Source organism: Filicampus tigris, chromosome 8 (assembly GCF_054856515.1).
Source record: "Filicampus tigris isolate MCC_2025a chromosome 8, RoL_Ftig_1.0, whole genome shotgun sequence".
Taxonomy (NCBI): Eukaryota; Metazoa; Chordata; class Actinopteri; order Syngnathiformes; family Syngnathidae; genus Filicampus; species Filicampus tigris.
This window is the reverse complement of record NC_141224.1, coordinates 22,669,178-22,690,006: the sequence shown is the minus strand read 5'-3', so window position 1 is coordinate 22,690,006 and position 20,829 is coordinate 22,669,178. Positions and strand designations below refer to the sequence as shown.

The 20,829-nt window shown below is 39.0% G+C and overlaps 1 long non-coding RNA gene across 1 annotated transcript in view; it reads right to left on the bottom strand.

Moving 5' to 3' along the window:
- The window catches only part of LOC147144101 (uncharacterized), a 37,623-nt gene extending 16,984 nt beyond the window's left edge, over positions 1–20,639 (bottom strand). The window contains exons 1-2 of the long non-coding RNA XR_015087922.1: positions 20,408–20,639; positions 8,795–8,936 (exon numbers count right to left, since the gene is read on the bottom strand). This is a non-coding gene — a long non-coding RNA (uncharacterized LOC147144101). The remainder of the gene's footprint in view (positions 1–8,794; positions 8,937–20,407) is intronic.
- Positions 20,640–20,829: the final 190 nt, after the last annotated feature.

The window sequence follows — 20,829 nt, the reverse complement described above, 5'->3', positions numbered from 1 at the left end:
GAGAAGATGGCGGACATAAGGACGGAACCACTTTAACAGTCGGAGGACGATAATTTTTAAGAATAAGGACGGAGGAACGAGGATGTAAGGGTACCCGGATGGAGTACGGACCGGCAAAACAGTGTAAAGTGCCAATCTCTGACAATAAGGTATGACAGTATGTTAATTAAAAGATATGTTTAATCAACTCTGATTCAGATCTGAATTGCATATTCAAGTGCTAGAAAAAACATGTCAAGACTTGTTTTGTGAAAATAACTACAGCACATAAAACATTACAATTTCTCATAATTAATGTTCTACTTTGTGATAATTGCAAGGCAATAAATCTTTTAATTTGGTCTCAGAACGGTCAAAATACTCAAACTTCACCTATAGAGCTACTGAGTATATTGTATTGTGTATCTTATTTGTTTCATTTTTGTGCACTTTGGCCTTGAAGAAGTATGGCTGCAATCGGCTATTCATCACAGCAGTTGCAAAGCCAGCCTAATGGATATGAAAGTGCGATCAATTGGCCAGGAAAGGGAGATTAAAGAGGGATGAGTCACCTTATTCCTCCTTCTTGACAACCATGGCATGCCTTGCAGCCTCTCTAGAAAGGTCGCTGATTGATATCTATCTTTCAGCAGTTGAGCTTTAATCTGACGTTGCATGTGATTTGTTATAATACAGTGATTCCTCATTCATCGCGGTTAATGGGGGATAGAACCCGCCGCGATAAGTGAAAACCGCGAAGTAGAGTCGAACTGATGACTTATGATTATTGATATGATTATTATTTTATATGATCTTTACTGTACAGTTTTTAATTTGGGGGGGATTTGCGCCTGTGTTACGCTGTTGCGAACCCCCGACATCGTTCCCACACTTCTAAATACTTGTTACACAATCAATTTAACTTTAAAAATGCAAAATGAAGAATAAATACCAAGCCGCGGGCTGTGAGAAGAATTTTAGCTTCAACCGCGGCAGCGGACGATTATGATGGAACGTTTGCTAAAAACTACGTTCAAGTTTTGATTTTTATCATAAAATTGACTTAACGTAGCTAGAATGCCGTAGTGTATTTTATCCAAAGGTACAATCTAGCACTTTAAAACGCTTGTCGTCGTCGTCGTCGTTGTGAAAGTGAAAGTAAAAACGGCCGCATCTTCTTCTTCGTCTTCCCTTTGTTGCCTCCTACTTCATTTCAAAACGAAGAAGAAGCAGAAGAAGAAGAAGAAGAAGCACGGCCACCGAGTGAATTTCGCCTTAACTTTCACTCAATAGCATCAAAAATCCTTTGGATAAAATGCGACGTGGGATTTTAGTTAAGGTAAGCTGTTTTAAGACAACCTAAGACAACCTAAGACAAAACTTACAAACACTTTCACACTTTATTTGCCGATGTCTAAGTCGGCGGCTGGCCGGCCGGGAGCGCGCTGCGCTCACGACTATAAACACAGCTGTTGTACTGTACTATCTGATTTTAACTAAACTTTATCATAGTAAATCATTAAGTAAATCACATCATTACAAATACGGATGAGAAAGTATCCGGCTTGACTTTGACTAAATCAACGGCACATTTGAATAGTGGACGAGACTAGCGAGAGGCTGCGATGATGCGCACCCAGTCAGCTCACATATAATACACAGTGGAAAAAGTAAATCCACTTGTGCTCTCGTTGGTCGAGCTTGCGCTGGGAACCAGTCACCGCCTTTTATGAATGCCTGCGGGTGCGTACAAAGCCTCTGAGTCAACTCATATCTTTGAAACAATGCACCTTTCTGCAATAAAGCTGCCGATATGGCTGTGTTGTTTAATTTTTAATTTGTTGTGAATGCTTCTGAAAAATCCGCGATGCACCGAGGGCGCGAAAGTTGAAGCGCGAAGTAACGAGGGATCACTGTATCTGCAAGAAGTCGAATGGCTCCACGGTCATGCATCACCTTTCTCACCTGTATAGCAGAGTATGTAAAAGAGAAACAAAAAAGTTATTAGCTATTGAAGACATTGTGAAAAATCAAGCAGAAATCAGACTATAGGTAGGAAAAGACATTGGCTTAAAGCAAACACTGAGGCCCCTGTTTTCGTAGTGATTCACACGTGCGCTCGGCGTAAAAACTGGTGCATCATCATTTTCGTGCCGGGGTAAGTCTAGTGTTCGGGAATTTTGCAGACTGCACTACACTTCGCCTCACCTGGTATGTGTGTTTAGGGGAGGAGAATGGTGGGGTTGAAGGCACTCTCCAAGTGGACATTTGGCAGCAGCTGACTTTACGTCATCACTACAGCAAATCATTCACTACAGCGAATCTGTTATACTTCCGCCACGTTTGCCCCACCTGCGCTGAGTGTGGGGATCCGCTTCAATCGTAATCAAGTGTGTTCAGTCCCACAACGGCACACACGCCCATACTACAACTGTCCACAAAAATGCCAAAAGAAAGAAACCCCACCCATACGCACAGTTGGACCGCGCTTTGCACTAGATTTGCACTGTGCATGAAAATCTCTCTCTCTCTCTCTCTCTCTCTCTCTCTCTCTCTCTCTCTCTCTCTCTGCTGGTGCTGTCCAAACAAACAAACAGAGGGTTGAGAGTGACTGAGTGCCATCACTGACCTTTGTTCTCAGAAGCCGGCTAATCTATTTTCACTTAATTAGCAAAAGCGGAGAGATTTTAATAGTGCTAATGGAAAACAACTTACAGGTGCTAATTAAAAAGAAACAAAGAAAACAACTATGTCACTTTTAGTCTATTAATATTTATACAATATTTATTTACAGAACCATGGCATTTTCAGAGACATGTTGAAGATATTTACCCTTACTGTACAGTACATGCTGTGAATTACTGGTTCTGGCATTTTTAAAGTGTAAGGGCTTGGTAGCAAAAACACTTTCCTCTCTGGCTGATGGCTTTTCCCCACTCAAGGCTACGAGGTTTATGCAGACAGTGATTAACCACTGCTTTACAGGATACACAAACCTGCCATGTGTGCCCTTGAGGTGGCAAATACATTCATTTCCTCTTTGACTGTGACTGTTAAAAGCACCAAGCTGCTCTCCAAAACTGTGTTTCATGTCATATAATCTAGTGATCATTTGATGGATAGCAGGTGGCTGTCTTTGCAATATCAGAGGAAAAATGCCACAATCATCATGATCTCATTTTAATGCCATATTTGTTTCTAATTAACAAATTGTGGTGAGGAGCAGTTTCTGCAATCAGCAGCATTTGCTCGACAAGAGGGAGGCAGCAGATTTATTATGAAAATGCGAAAGCCATTCTCTTTCCTGCTGAGCGCATATTGCTACTTGTGCAGAATTTAATCTGATCCTGGAAACACTGTATAATATATACTATCCATACAAAGAGACAGGTTTGGCCAGGTTATGTGACAGGAGGGGAAAAAAAGACTTTACCAAAATCCAAAATAATTCCTCACACTAATTTGGGAGTTTTTTTTGTTTTTTTTGTCTTTGGGTGGATTGATTCCATTTCCATTATTAAACATTGTGAATTGTATTATTATTATTTAATCTGACTAAGTCCCAGAGCACATTGTGTTCACCCTTAGAGGTCCCATTTTATTGTATGGGCCCACTGGGACATGACTGGGAATGTGGCTTGATGCATAAACATTGTGCAATTATTTTCTCTAACTATTTGCGTCCAAAAGAACAAATGATACAATAATAAACAGAATTTTCTTCTTGTATGATGCATTGAACCCAGTGGCTGATGAACTTAGCTTCAGGTTATGCCCCCTTAACAACATCAAAGCCCCTCTTGTGCACCCAGTGTGTGGTCCACCTCAGCAGGAAACAAATTAGCTTTCTTGACCTTGGCCCAGGTCCTCCTTCCACCCTTCAACCAAACCCCCCCTCCACCCCCGCCCCTTCTTCTCTGGCCTTCATCCGGCCACTTTAAGGGTCAGCTGAATGACAAGTCACCTCTGTTCTCCTCCACAGTGGGGATATATTCAAACAAGAGAGCACATATAGGCCTAATGTGCATTGTGGGAATAAAACTTTATGAGATCTATTCAGATTTGACGTCAACTGGAAGTGGTGAGAATGAATACCAGTCATATAATTGTCATATAATGGCAAGGGGAAAAAATAGTAATTGTGGGAACTGAAATTACTACAAGTGGGAAGAGATGTTTATCATTTCAGAGGAAAACAAGCTGAGGAGAAATCTCTAAACTACTGAAAGAAGACAGCTAGATTAGATGGGAAGTCTTTTGCAACCTCAGTCCTAAAATAAAGATTGCTGTTGCACACACAGACGCACGCACGCATGCACACGCACTTTTCAAACAAACTTCATCTTGAGGAGTTTTGTCTCTGGTTCCATATCACGCACTTTACTTCTGCCTTGAATGGCGCGTGGGTGTATTTCCTCACAATAAGAGCGGTAGATTTCAGAAAGAATGCTATTTTTGTTGTCATAGTTAGGCAATTGTGGTGAAGAGAATTCTTTCAATGGTTTATTTTGATACGCTGTATAAACTCACCAGAAAAATCTAATTCTCCCAGAGGACGTGAAAGCACGTTTGTGTGCATGAGTGTTATACCTGAGAGCTAAACAAAGATGGCGTGCTGTCGAGTGGGAAGTACCTGCACTTTATTAACAGCCATGCTCTGCACTGATCTCTGAGGGCTCTTTAATCTTGTGGCAAGATTCCTACAACATATACATCATAATGTGAGCCATACAGCATCAATAATGCTGCTAAGGGCCTTTATCTCTTCATGCTGGCTCAAAGCGCTTATTGAGTTCAGCGTGAAGTAAACACGTCTTCAGCACACGTTTCTTTTACTCAATCAAAATGTAAACTCAAAACGTTATCAAAATGACGATAAAAATAGCATTGAACATGACAAGCTGTTGATAACTAACTGAGACCACATGAGCGGGGTTCAACATTTCTCTGTGGTAGCATAAGTAACACAAACTTGTTGTTTCCTATAAACCTATGCCAGAGATTATTTATTTTACGGTGTGATTCAGCTGCTGTTCTGGGAATGGTTGACAAAACATACATATAGAAGAATGACTCAGGGGCATGGCTTTGGTAGTGTACCAAATTGACCATATCCTTATGACTAAATGCTAGCTTAAGCCAAGGCAATTTCCTCTCCTTTTCCTGCAGGCAACCATGTAAGAATGATTATAGTGCGAGCTTTGAGTAAGGTTCAACAAATATGACTTTGTGACAGCTGACACTACTGCATAATATTGTAGGGCTTTTTTTCAATTACACTTGGGCTGCAGTTTGATTTGTACTATTTTCTATTCATGCCCATATACAGTATACTGTATGTCCAAAGTGAAGTCATGATATTCCATATTGTTATGCCTACAGTACAGTGTACTGTATCACTTCTATCCCTGTAAATTTGCTTTGTTTTGATTTTGGATTGAACATTTGATATTGTTTTGCACCCGTCCATTAATGCGTTTTCTATTCTATTCTATTCTATTATGTGCATATATTAAGGTTCACAGAGGAACTGGAGCCTTTTCCAACTGTCTCTGGCCTCCAGTAAACCATCAGATTGACAAACAACCTCTCACATTCACACCAATGGACAAATTAGAATCTTTAATTAACCTAGCGTGCATGTTTTTAGATGTACCCAGAGAAAACCCACAGGCAAATGCTAGATAGAAAGGTCTGATTAGAGGGTTGAACCCACAACATTTCACTGTGAAGCAATCTTGCTAGCCACTTTGCACATGCTCTATTCAGTTTTCATAGATTTCATCTCATTCCCTTGATAATTTGGGCAATTTGCAGTGCGTTGACTTCCTTTTCGAAGAGCTGTTGGAGCCAGTAGCTCTTTTTTGGGGGGATGTATGCCATTTTTAAAAACAGTTTGCCAGGCCGCACATGTATAATAAATATTTCATTACAAAATTTAATTTTTCAGTATTGAACTGTTCCACTGTAAGGACATTTGTAAATCCATAATCTATAATAAATATTAAGAATAACACCAGCTTTATATGGGGGAGAAAGGTTGTTTAGCCTGAAGTGTGTGTGCATGTTTTGAGGTCTTGTGGTCAAGCAGACTCCAAAGCCCAGACAGTAGGAAGTGAAAGCGCGACCCCAGCCACAATACAGTCCAGATCTGCGGTTTTCTGCAACACAGAGCAATCACTCTTCTCATTTTACTCATAAAGTAAACCAGAAATAAACACAAGCCCTAAATCATTCATGCCCTGAGTGAAAGCATTTGTCTGGAAATGACACAAAGTGGCAAAAGACTATAAGACCTTGTTTCTCACATTCTAAAGCATTCTGATAATGCAGCATAATCTAGAAAATTCTAATCAGCTTTGAGTGAAGGACAGCGGCAATGCCTGTATTGTCAATACATTTTAAAACATTTTGTTGAAAAAAAAAAACCTAAATTAAAAATGTTAACATGGTTCATAGACCTTTGCCTTTTCATTCAGTACGAGCATGAAGATATACATTAACCTAATGCAAATTCTCTCTACTTAAGGAGACAGAAATTGTGCTTTTTAATGTTTGTATACCTACATAAGTAGTTGGGTGTCTGAGGTGACTGCCCAGCCATCAAGTGTGAAAATAAACTACCAAGTGAATCTTTTATTTTCTGATTTTTTTTCTGTGAGCGAGTTGTTCTGCACTTTAGCCAATTGATAATAATAAAAATAACATTAATGATAATAATGATTATAATAATAATAATGCTCATAATACTAGTAATAATACCTTAATTAATAACATAATGACCACACTGACAGTGATCTTCTCCACAAATGATTTGGCAGCTAGCCTAGCTAAGTCAAAGACGAAGGTAAGATGTGAGCAGTTTTAGCGCAGATTAGGGTTAGCTAGCAGTGCATTCTCTTCTGATTATCAATCGATCAATGAATTAAACCGAATTTGTGTTGCACTTTTAATAGATAATTTACAACCAGGGTGGGGGGCAGTGACTGCTGGTTGACATGTTAATGAAAGGTAGGCTTGCTATTGGCCCAGCAGTGTGTGGGGGCGGATGAGGGCTGGCACACTGCGTGATATAGCTGCCCCTAAAATGAGCTGATTTTGCCATGGCAAGAAATACGTTGTAGAAATATGTCAACAATTCTTGATGGTTTAGTTCAGGGGTCGGCAACCCGCGGCTCCGGAGCCGCATGCGGCCCTTTTATCCTTATGATTGCGGTTCTGTGGCTTGGGAAAATAAATTATACTAAGCGTCCGATTGAAGTGTATTTTATTTGTCTCAAAAACGTGCATCATGTCTTCTTTGTAAGTCGAAGTTTTAACTTCTTTCTTCGGACCTTGCGCAATTTCGGTGATCAGCATTCGCCTTCTTCAGAGATGTTTGACTGCACTGTCATGACGTGTCAGCAGGCCGCTGGCGTGCTCGGAAAGCCCAGCGACACCAAAACTGCACAATATCTGAATAAAGTATTTTATTTGTGTCTGTTTGTTTGTTCAGTTGTAGTTGTAAATTGTAAGATTATTGTGACCTCGAAATATTAAAATACAATTATATAGTCACTGTCGAACGAAAATCTCGGAAGTCCAAATATAAAAACGCTCTGATCACAATTCGATTCAAATTGTCCATCCCTACTTTGTCTGTAATTTTTATGCAATTCTATCCAATTTAAATAGCAAATACTCAAATAAAGCACGATTTCACGGCCGAAGAATTCCCAACTTTTTGTTCCATTTTTTTTTTGTGCCAGATGACAATTATCCACATTGACACAGTTTAAATTAAATATCTTGGATGCATGTGTTTTATTTTTTGTTTGCAATTAATTAAGAAGTGATTTTATTTTAAAACGAGTGTGAGGGAGAGAAAAAAAGAAACACCCTGTATATTCTCTTCATTTCTGACATCGAGAGATAGAGAAAAATAGAAATATACAAAAGGGCTATTGAAGAAAAGTATCAAAACAGCTTCACCCTGAAATAGTTACTTCAACTAAAATAGGTTGTTTTGTATTAGCTTGGCTATTCAATTTTAATTAGAGGTTAGAAGGGATCTTTTTTATCAAATTGTCACTTATCTCTCTTTCCTGATCCACGCACAAAAACACACGTTACGGCAATGACCTGAAATTCTATCGTGCAAAAAAGCTGTTATGGAATACAACAACAATTTGTCTTTTACACACATTATCAAAAAGCAATGAGACAAAACCATTGTCCCATTTCATTAAATTTTTGATTGCATTTCCTGGGGGTAAAGGCAATAATTAATTTGGCTCAGGGTAAAGCATACAATGGGGGACCGGGACTCTTCCTCAACAAGCACATCCAAAAATGTAAAAATGGTACTTTTGCCTTTAATCTTGAAAAAGCTATTTCATTTATGCCATGTTAACTCTTGTAAAACATATAGTGGGACAGAGAATGTGACAGGTTAACCACAAACTGAAAGCAAGCCAGATTGCAAGCCTTATTTTATGAAAAATAATAATTCAAATACATCAGAATATCTTGGTGTCTGATTTCACAGGGTAATTAACATTTAGTCTTCCTCCAACAAGACGAAATATAAAATCAGTTGGCATTCTTTTAGCAATTTGAAAATACATTAAAAGCATGAATGTGTCGATCCAACAACCATGATAAAATACAACTACTGGTGCGTGGTTAAGCAATTAAATGTATGTAATCTATGTACTCCTGCTGCTGCATAACAAAAGCAACTTGTAATATCGCTCCCCTTTAGTTTTGTGTGTGCGCTATAGTGGTTATCCTGTCTCCCCCTTTTCAGCCCTGCCTCTCTTCCATTGTTAGTCACCTTGTTTATTGGCTGCAGCAGCTGTGGCGTACTGGACATCATCTGAAACTGCAAACGACAGGATGCAATAAGCTGGAGAATAGCAGCAATCTGAGGGAAGTTCTCCATTCACCAGAGCTCCCTAACTTTCTGTCTTCTTATCCTGAGAAGGAAATAAAAAAATCAATAAGGGCTCACAGGGCTTGATAAAAGTGGAGCGCCGAGAGAGCTACAATTCTGAATATAGTCAATTTAGGCGATCAAAAAAATTCCAGTCGCCTATATAAACTAAGTCTGTCTCCGCAACTGTCCATCATCTTCCAGCATCTAACTGAATTATTATTTTTTTGTAATAATTTTCCTTAACTTTCCCTTTTTGTCAATTGAAGTTTACAATGTTAAAGGTTTGCTTTGCTAAATTCAGAAAAACAAAATAGACTGCCCAAAAGCGTATGCATTTTTATCCCAGTTTACACAAACATCATGGATATCATCTCATTCACGGTCTCTTGCAAACGTATCGAGTCTCTGAGTTGACTTTTGACATCAACTACCTAAATGTGGTGGATGTGATTGAAAATGAATGGAGTTATTGCTTGCTTTAGAAGTGTAACCTTTTCAACTCATCAAAAAACCTTGTATGCATGCGCCAAAGTCAATTTAGAATACAGTGGATTTTGCCTGGAAATGCCTTAACTCACATCAATCTAAACTTACCTCTTGACTTTTGAGAAACCACAATCCATATCTTACATGTTTTTCACAATATTTGACAAACAAATGATTTTACTCATTTGAGTAATTCCTTGTAACTGGTTTACAGAAATGTTATAAACCCTCTGCCCTAAGTTTCTTATGAACTGTATTCTTGATGAGGTCTTCACCTATCGCGTGCCCAACCTCCCGAACACTAATTCAATTACAGTAATGCCAGCAGCATCTGACCCACTCAGCTAACACAGCCCATGCCAGCCCCACATTGGGCCTCTTGGCACCTCATGAACCTCAGGGATTAATTGGGATTGGCAGTTGAAATCCAGATTCATGGTGTGTGAGCGTTACCGCAGAGTTGAAGTGATATATTGACTCAACACAAATAATTACATTTTGGTGATGGCAATGTGATAATGAAGAATCTGTTCAAATTAATAGGATATGTTTTTTTTTAAATCTGGGATGTATTAATCATTGATCGTATTGAAAAACAATGATTCACACTTATTTCTGCACTCCAGGAGCCCTATTTTCATGATGAGTGTACTGTAAGTCAAGTACAGTACAAGTGCAGTCTAACTGTGCACATGGGTCGAGTTTTCTTTCTTTTGATATGTTGCTAGACTTTGCACAGGTAAGAGTTGGGTGTAACGGGGCGTCGCGCCTTTGTGCGCAGGTGTGGGATGGAAGTAGTCTTTTCCCAACAAATCCTAGAGGCATCCCTCATTTGCATCTAAATCTGGGCGGTCTGAGAGCAGTACGCCTGAGTACACCGTGCTTGACATTAATGGAACAGAAATAGACTCGCTGGGGTCATTGGCAGGTAAACCGCAAGATCTCCCCTTGCGGTGATATATTCGGCTGAGCATGTGACATCGGGGCAATTGGAGACCGCCTTGCACCCCAAATCGTGGGTCTGTGTGTGACACCCCCTGTACCGCAATAGTGACGGGGGTGCTATTCATATTTCTAAGACGGTAATGATTATAATTCATTCAATGAATTGATTTCTACAGTGAGTCAGGGGGATTTCCAATGCTGATGTCATATTTACGAATGAAATCCAATGACATCAACCACGCACGTACGCATCTCGTTTGAATACACCAAAATTGCATTGCACCACCTGCAGTACGCGTTAGACTTAATTTTCACAAGTCTAAAATCTAGTGTATTTTTGTAAGAGTTGTAAATTTGCAGATGTGCCGGGAGGGCGCGACAGCAACGCCCAAAGAGGCATAGCGCATCTACCAAATTCACAAACACGGTGAACTACGCTATTGCCCTGGGCCGAAGTGCAGACTACTTTCTGTTACCAAATTGTTGGATGAGTTGGGGGCAGAGCAACTCCCTGTGCCGGTACACCCAGAGAGGGACAACACGGTACCAAACACTGCAGGCTAGACTTGCGCCGGCACGAAAATGAAGTTATGGCTGTTTTTACACCAGTTGCATGGGCGCCGATCTACCAAAAGAGGGCCCCAAGGTGGCATGTATATTTTTTTCCCTAATTCCTGGTACTCAAATAACACAAATGCATAAAGTGCATTGAGTGACGTCAGCATACCAGAAACACATGATGAAAGCAGCAAGACTGCATTTATTGGCCGAATGGAATGTTAATTATTTTAAACTGCCCAATGGAGGCATGAAGAAAAGCATTTTTGTATGCAAATTGTGCAACAAAAACTTATCACTGAATTACTGTAATCCCTTAATGCAAACCTAGTTACAGCAAACACAAACACCAGAGCTAGAGTCAGCCATTGTTTTACGAGCAAGGCTGGCTTGTTCCAGTAATTGGTTGAAAGAAGATACAAAAAAATTAACAGTAGTAGGAGGCTAATGAGTTTATTACACTTAATGTTTCACAAACTGTTACAGCAATGATGATTTTTAATTAATTATATTAAATGTTTTTACCATTCTCAATACTATAAATAACCATTCATGTCCAAGGGTCTGTTTAGTTTAAGTCAAGAATATTGATGGATTTCTACTGTTCTGGAATGTAAGTGAAACAGTAAAACAAAAACACATAAAACGTTTCTTAGTCAAGTCATATAACTTTGTGTAAAGTCAAAACATTTGAAAGTTCTTGACTTCATGAAAAGATGGACTTTTGAAATGACCAACATGAATGTGTGATTTAGATAGAGCCTTATGAACATTGTCAGTTCATAACCAACCTCGAAAAAAAATCCCATAATTGCAAATTGTTAAAAATAAATAAGTAAATAAGTAAATAAATACATAAATAAATTAACAAACAAAGTGTATTGTAACAGTTTTGATAATAAACATGCATCATCCCTTCCAACCATCCATTTTCTGAACTGCTTATTCTCGCTTATCCACTGGTGTGCTGGGGCTTATCCCAACTGTCATTGTTTTTTACATTTCAGGTATAATTAAATTGAAAACATAGTTCATTGGTTGTATTATTTGAAACGTGTTAAATTTTAGATGGGTTATAAAGCCTGACATTAGATCGGTTTTATTAAGTTGATGTGAGTCCAACCAAATTAACAAAGATTTACTATAAACATACACATTAGCTTTGATTTCTCTCTGCCATCATTGATGAATAATTAGTGTTTCATCACATCAGTCATTCATCGCCAATAACAATAAAAAAAAAGAGTAAAGAAAGGGTTTTCTTCTCAACCTACAGTTGTGTAGGGTCATTTGTGTTGTGTGTGTGTATACTGTGGTAAATAAAATAATAATTTATGCACCAAACGCACCAAATTGATCGGTTCTGCGAAAATAACAAAACTTAGTCCAACCTGCCTCTGCGCAGATCTATACCGCAGCTCATGCCAGACAAACAGCTGAGCCGTTGGTCACTGGGCAACTCACTCTATGAACTGAGCGACAGCCGCTCAGCATGTGCTGAGGCCCTGTCAAGAGCTGGTGATCAACCAGCATGTCTTGCTAGTGTCACCAGCTACCAGCAGGGCAACAAGACCAACATGCCGTTGTTGCCCTGCTGGTAGCTGTGACTAAAGGTTCGGTCGGGTGTTAATCTTTACTGCTTTTGTTGTGCTTTTGCTGCTTCTACCCTGTTATATTGACAACATGACTAAGCAATTTGACTGTCTTATCTGTACACAATGACACAAATATGTGCCTTCTGATTGCACTGACATGTTCAATGATGCAGATATTTACTTTTGAGTGATGTACTAAGCATTTTGAGAGAGAAAATGGATTTTTGCAGGGGAACCATGATGTTTTGCTATCTGTACGAAATGTTTTGAGAATGTACATACTGTTTTGAAAATGTCAATTCTGATCTGAGTGATGTTCCTAAGCAACTGAGAAAAAGTATAAATGAAAAAAAGCAAAATTATGACAACTGATGACACGAAATAGCGGAAAATCAACCAGCACCCAGTGTGTCTGCTTGTGTGTGTACTAGCGTGCATGTGTCAAGGATCAGCTTAAAAGAAACTCACCACCTGGGCTGGCCCATGTTGTTCCCTAATATCCCTTTGACCTGGGTAAGAAACCCAGACAGCCTTGAGACATTTAAAATCATCTGTAACGTGGGCAGTGTGTTTCATTGTGCTCTGGCCTTTGAGCAAGCAAATATAACCAGTTTTAGATAGATAGATAGATAGATAGATAGATAGAGATAGATAGATAGATAGATAGATAGATAGATAGATAGATAGATAGATAGATAGATAGATAGATAGATAGATAGATAGATAGATAGATAGATAGATAGATAGATAGATAGAAATTATATTAAACAAATCGGCCATCAAGTGAACTCTGCCTGTCTTTTTCAATATGTATATATTTTAATCTCATTCGAAACCAAAGGGATTACAATTACAAAGGCCAAGAGTCAATCCAATTGGAAAACAGTTGGCAATCTGGTGTTTAAAACCTTAAGAAAAGATTACAGATGGGCCATCGCGTGCATATTCGGAATGCATTGACTTGAAAGCATCACTCTGGAACTATTTGCCTAAGTGTTTCTGTCAGAGTTACACAGTGGCCAATTAATTTCAGGTCTTTACAATGTGGTGCAGAGCAGTTCAGGGAAGCAGCCATAAACCCCCTAAAGACGGGCAACAGTGCAGGCGAGCAACCTTTAAACACAAGTGTGAAGATTAGGATTACTCTACTTAAATGTCAGGTAAACAATCAGATGAGTGGCAAAACAAACATGGAAACATTGTTAGACATGACATTATTTTAATGCTAGTTTAAAATTAATTGTGCTTCTTTTGTTCTAATTCCTCTAATTTATAACCGCAACAGCAAATGACTTTTACGTGGCCAGGTATGCACAGTTTACAGCAGTTGCTCCTGAAGCATTGCAAATCCCTTTCACACATGATCGATGAGTGTGTTGCCGTGTAAACACACGCATGCATGCTACCTCCTCTACACACGTACACACACAAGTGAGCTTCATTTTGAAAGGGTCTTTAATCACACCTACGATATTGACTGATCAATGACAGATATGAGAAACAGCTGTGGAATTCTAACAGAACTATGTTGCCTTTATTTTGGTCCATTTTTATCACGGATTATATTTCACTCATTGTTAAGAGGCTCAGTGCTTCACTGAGGTATTAATTAAAATACTAAATATTGATCGATACGTTATCAGGGCAAAGCAGTAGGTCCACAGGCTATTGATCCAACCTGTGATTTATTATCATATTTAAGAAAAATCATTTTGCGTGATTATACAGAGTAATTGGTTTTTAGCAAGGGGTGTAATTCTCTTTCTTTCTTTGTTGTTTTGTTTTTGTTTTTTTAATTGTGCTTGTTATGTTTGGGTTCAGTAGATTGCATTCGGAGATCACTGATATCCTTGGTTTTGCTCCCCCTTGAGCGCCCTTCCATCCCTACCCCAGCCAATGAGGGGGGCCAAGTCTTGTGTAAGCGAACGATACTCCTCTTGTCACTGGGAATAATGGGTTCTGGGATTACCTCTTTAATCACAACAAAGATTAACAGATGGCATGAGAACAGTTATTAGCAAACATCTTGCACTCATCAAATCAATACGATGATTTGTAATCAGGATGTTGGTGCAAGCAAAAAGGGAGTCGGGCTGCTCAAAGTGAAAGATACTGGCAATCAGAGGCTCCTGTGTCACAATTACCTCTCCTCAAAATACTTGTAGGTGCTCTTCCGTCGCTATTTGGCAGTGCTCCAAAACACACAACAGACTGGAAGCGACATCAGGCATTAACAAGGCAAAACACATCATGTGTCACATTGATCAGGCGTTAGGTTGGTGTAACGTGTTAGCGGGTTACCAAAAGAAGTCACTGTAGGAGCAACGGAGGAAGAAGCAACCTAATTTCAGTTTGGTTGGTGACATGAGAAGTAATATTAGCATATTACTGTCATTGTAATAAACTTAACAGTAATATTAATAACAGCTTTAATTGTTATCATGCATACAGATGCCGATGCTCTGGAACACCTGTTGCCTTCATTCTTTGTGTTTTTCAACGATGCCATGGTATCACCAGAATCTCAAAGCACTTACTAAGCATCCAATGATGCCTTCCCGTATTCTAATTATAAACTCATGGCGGGCATATTTGCATCGTATGTAGGAATTGCTATAATATTGCGTGACGCATGAACCCTGACTTACTTTCTTTCTTTAGCACTTATATCTTGGTTATAGCATTTTTCAGCATCTACACAAGCACAATTCCTAAGGAAATTGTAATGTTTTTTTTATTATTATTTTGATTTATTTTTCTTTCAGAAAAATAATGTGGCTTTTTTTGTTTCATTTCTTTCAACACATTTTTTCTCACCGGCACAAATCTGGCATGTCACACAGCACAAATCTGCAACACCGAGTGTTGATAATAAAAAGGGGCGTTTGTACCAACTTGTGGAAGGGAACTCCATTCAGCACCAATCAAAATGACTGGAGTTGTCACTACTCTTGGCCCATGTGGCAACAGACACGTCAGCGGTTACCCTCAATAAAAACAGAATGAGCTGGTAATAACGGTGACTTAAATTTGTCCGTGGACCTCATCTGCCTATCCCCATCCCAATTATTCATTTGGCTCTCCAATAGTATGCCAAACAGTTTGGGGATGATTTTAATACTAAAATAATGATACAATAGTGTAAAAATCTACTGGTATGGTACTCCTAGTGATGTAGTTCATATAAAAGATCATATCATTCTTTGCTCTAATAGCAATGTACCGCCTAAAAGCTCTCAAGTGAGTGACATCATGCAAGCTGTGATCATGACATCTCTCATTAAAGAGTGGAAGGACACTTAGAATCTATGACTGCTACAAACAACAAAACGTATGTAGGATTGGAGAAAAATATTTTGTTGGTTTGTTATGTTTGTATTATTGTTCATGTGTTCTGTAAAGTACTTTCTTTCAGCTGCAGTTGTTGTGAAAACGCTATATAAATAAAGTTGAATTAGTAAGTACCACCATGGCAACATTAAAATACAGTAGCATAGAAGGTTCAAGTGTTCATCAGAACCAAGGCAGAGGTTTTATTCCGAAAGCTCTATATTTAATATTCTTTCAATACACTGTAACATTATGTACCGTATGAACATTAGCATCACCCTTAAATACAGGGTGGAAAAACTGAACTTAAATAATCATTTAAGTAAAATGTAATACACATGAGCGTTAAATAAAATGTGTACCTAAATAAACTTTTGAAAGCAAACTATTTTAAAAGATTGAATGCAAATGTATTGCACTTTAGTTGAATACAAGTGAACTAACTGTACTTAACAAATGGACTGTACTGTATTCTTAAAAAAGGTTAAAGCCACTCTAAAATTATGTGCAGTTCGAACATGTATTCTGCATTTTTTTTTTCAGGTTTAACCAAAGGGACTTCTTTGAGAATCATTGATCTAACCGATGTAATGAGTATGTCCTGCAAAGTTGGACTACTGTATTTTTAGCAGCTCAAAAGTGCCAACACATATATGCCCACAGTACAACTACACGATGCAAAGATAATGCAATATAGCGTTTGTATCTTTCATTCAATTATACAGGTGTCTTGTGGACAAGGTGGCGAACTGAAATAAGTTTTATGTAAAGCATTATTAAAATTTGTTTTTCAGTATCATTATGGCCCCAAACACATCCCAAATGACCCACAAAAGCATGCATGTTAAACTGCTCACCATCGTACCCATAGCAAGAATACAGACAATAAGGCTATTCGGTAGTAGCAACTGATAAACTGTCATAAGAAACTTAGATACCCAAGATTCCGCATAGAGATTATATAATGCATGCCCAGCATCCTCACATTTACAGAAACAGAAAGAGTTCAACACTGTCACTGAGCTATGCACTTACCGGGATTAAGAAAGGCAAACAGTGCCAAAAACAATGACAGTATAAAGTAACTGATGCTGTTTAAAAATGCAAAGGCTTCTATTGAGCAGACAGTGTGCTACACATATCAGAGGGCCGCAGAACCCAGCAGGCCACTGTTGCAACTGCTTTCAAGAGCACTCACAATACACACAGGGGTATTTATGCATGCACTGTATATGCATATGATGTTTAGTTGCAGTGGTAACAGAACGTTTCATCTGTGTTTTTGCAACACACACATATCAATCACATGATTGCAGGTAGACACAGGTAGGCACCACCCCCTCCCCTGACACGCACAACTATGGACACACGCAGTCAGTTGTCGAGTGGCTAATATCTTTCCAAGGTCAAACCTGACAAGGAATTCCAATGAGATTAAGTGTCATCAGTGTGGCTTTAGTCCTTTTCTTCTCATTGCTCTTGGAAATGGCATTAAAGCTGCAGATGACCGAGGAATTGGAGTAGTAAAACATTTACCTCTTTCATTCTGGTCAAGTTGCAGATGTATTTAATAGAGAATATCCGATTCAAACATTAGTTTGCTGTTGCAACTATTCTAAGGGACTACAAAATGTGTTCACGATATACATATTGAGCATATCGATGTTTTTTTTTGTTTTTTTTTGTAGCGTTAATAGAAAACTAGAAAACTTATAAGGTCAGCCAATTGGTTTACTCACTATATGTTTCTTCTTAATCTTTCTGTCAAAATCCAGCTTTTCAACAAAAACTGCTCAGGGAGATTTTTTTTCTTTCAAAATATGCATGTGCACAAAAGATAAATGCTACTGTGAGTTGGCACTCCATGAATGATTTGAACTCAGTGCCTGATGCTGACAGCTTATTTAGAGATCATTACAGAATTTGAGACGGTCCGGATGATCACCTTATTGCTAAGTAGCAGGCTTGTCAGTGTGTCAGGCAGCATTTGGTGCACTGCATTTCACACTAAATTTGACACTTGGGCCTTTGGTGGCAACAATGAGGATTTTGTCATCGCCTCTCAAGTGCCAACTTGATGTCCAATTACACTCCAGCTTCTAATTTAATTACAGTAGGAGAAGAAATAGGTTGATTCAATTCATTTCAATTAGTTCAGATTGGACAAGTCAGATCAAATGTTGCTCATCTCAAGGTGGGAGCTATCCATCACGTTTTATTTCCACTGAAATAATAAATGTGTCCGAAATCCACTGTTCACAGAGGAGACACAAGCAGATGATATTACACCTCCTGAGCTTTGACACATCTTTTGCATCTTTAAAGACCACAACCTTCAGGGCATTCTCACAGGAAATTGATACAACTGGTAAAGTACGGTAGTACTAATGCATCATGTCCTCTATAAGCAAAAATGTCTAGGCATTGATGTTTGTTTTCAGTTCCTATATGTCACAAACCAACCACCCCACTACAATCTTTATAAAGACAAGGACTCCATAGTACATTTGTAAATAGCATTTTTGTAACCTAAAATAAATGTAAACACATCTTGAGTTAGTTATTTTGTTAGGAGCAGTAAAACTACAGAAAACTCTCTACTGCCCAATGTGCTTGTTTTACTTCCAGTTTCTCTTACTACATGAATCTATCCATCCATTCTCTATACCGCTTATCCTCACAAGGGTCGCGGGGAACGCTGGAGCCTATCCGAGCAGTCTTCGGGGGACACCCTGAATTGGTTGCCAGCCAATCGCAGGGCATACAGAGACAAACAAACATCCGCACCCACAATCACACCTAGGAGCAATTTAGAGTGTCCAATCAACTTACCATGCATGTTTTTGGAATGTGGGAGGAAACCGGAGTTCCTTGAGAAAACCAATGCAGGCACGGGGAGAACATGCAAACTCCACACAGGGAGGCCGGAGCCGGGATCGAACCCACGACCTCTGAACTGTGAGGCAGACATGCTAACCGTGCCCACCGTGCCATGAATCCAACATATACTATTGTTATTTTCCAACTATCCATTTTCTGCACTACTTTTTCTATCTTGGCAGGGTACACCTTGGACTGGTCACCAACCAATTCATTTCATTCACTTTCATTTAAATATATTCCATATTCATTCAATTTATTTACCTTAAATGTTAAAACAACATTATAGCATAATTTAGCGATCATTAATGTAGAGCTCCAGAATTGGAACTTGTTGCCAGGCAGATTTCATAAAGCTCAATCTTTATTGCAACATTGACCTAGATTGATCTACACATAATTAAACACGTTTCCTATTAAACTACTCTTCTGTATGAAATATAAAAAAGAAAAAAATGTTAAACTGTGGTACCTGTTGGTAGGCTATATCCATACACTATCCGAACTGCTTATCCTTACAAGGGTTGTGGGAGTGCTGAAGCTTATGCTGTCATCGGACAGTAGGCGGGTACACCCTGAACTAGTTGCTAGCCTATCGCAGGGCTAGTGGGATGGAGATATATATATATATATATATATATATATATATATATATGAGAGAGAGATATCATATTTATTGTCATGTACTAATGTCAAGTCATCAAGTCATAATGAGTAAACGAATATGCCAAAAAGTATATAATTGTCAACTCTATCCCTGGATCTTGTTCCTCTAATTTGCTATACAAGAAACCACTGCACCTGAGGAAAAACAACCAATCAGCGACACAATAATTGACTTACAAGCGTCAACCATTTATCACAAACTAGCAGGCACACTGATAGCGGCCACACTCCCGCAGCCTTGCAAAAAGATGAACTTCAATTAGACCACATTTAGTGTTGTAGTAACATTCCAATATGAATAACGTGCTTTTCTGGGGGTACCGAGGTCAGCGTGAGGCTTGCACACGGGTATGCCCATGAGTGTCCAACAAATGTGCCTTCTGTCTCTGATTGGTTGTTTTTTCTCCAGGTGTGGTGGTTTTTTGTTGATCAAATAAGAGGCACAAGGTGGGACCAAAGATAGCAGATTTTTTTTCACAGAAACTTGTCATGTTCTACTGTCAAGTCATAATGAATGTTTCAAGAAATTATGAAATTTGTTGTTGTTGTTTTAATTGCAAACTCCCCCTTTAAAACATATTTGCTACTGGATTGATGTACCAATGAGTCAGGTTATGATTACATAATATAATAAGTTGTCTGATCACTTCAAGTGAAATGCGCTCTACAAGATTTAAAATGCAATGAATGCTTTTCAAACACTGGATGACATGAGGAGGCATATGAATATTTTTTCCAAACACAGCTTTTAAAGAGAATACAGTGATGAAACTATAACTATTCATCACAAGTGCTGTCACATTGATTCCAAAGCAGACTCTGCTCTCTGATTGGTGCGGGTTGACTCAGCACTGTTTGGAGTGGCCATATGCTGCAACAGTGTGCGTACCTGCGTGTGCCCATATACTGTATGCATGGGTCATATATGGCACTAGTTGCAAACACGCGTGCATTTAACCGTCAAACTTTCATTTTCACTGCCTCACCATTCTCTGAGAATTGTATTTTGAATAATAATAACAGTAATAAAAGAAGACAATCTATCATTTACCTTTGGTGTCTCGGTCATTGTCCCGGCCTCCCATCTCGGTCTGTATAGTCAGTGGAGAGACAAGCTGACTCAAACTGCTGCGTCGAAGAGAAGAGGCTTTTCAAGAGAGGTGCATTTTGAGGTGCAGGGAGAGGGTCTGCACAACCAAAGCAGACCGTTTTACCAAACTCTACGCTTCCAAAGAGGGTGAAAATGGCTAAAATGTTTGTTTGGGTGATTTCCTCTGCTCGCTCTCTCTCCTTCCACTCCTCCATCCTACTTTCTAACCCCCACCTCACCGGATTGCAGCCTCCATGATGGGGCTCCGATATGCTGCAATCTGTTTAAAGGTTTGCAGTATGGAATGCTGTGTAAACCAAAAATTAAGCCACCTGCCCCCCCCCCCCCCCCCCCCCCCCCTCTTTCATATGTGTTATTAGGCA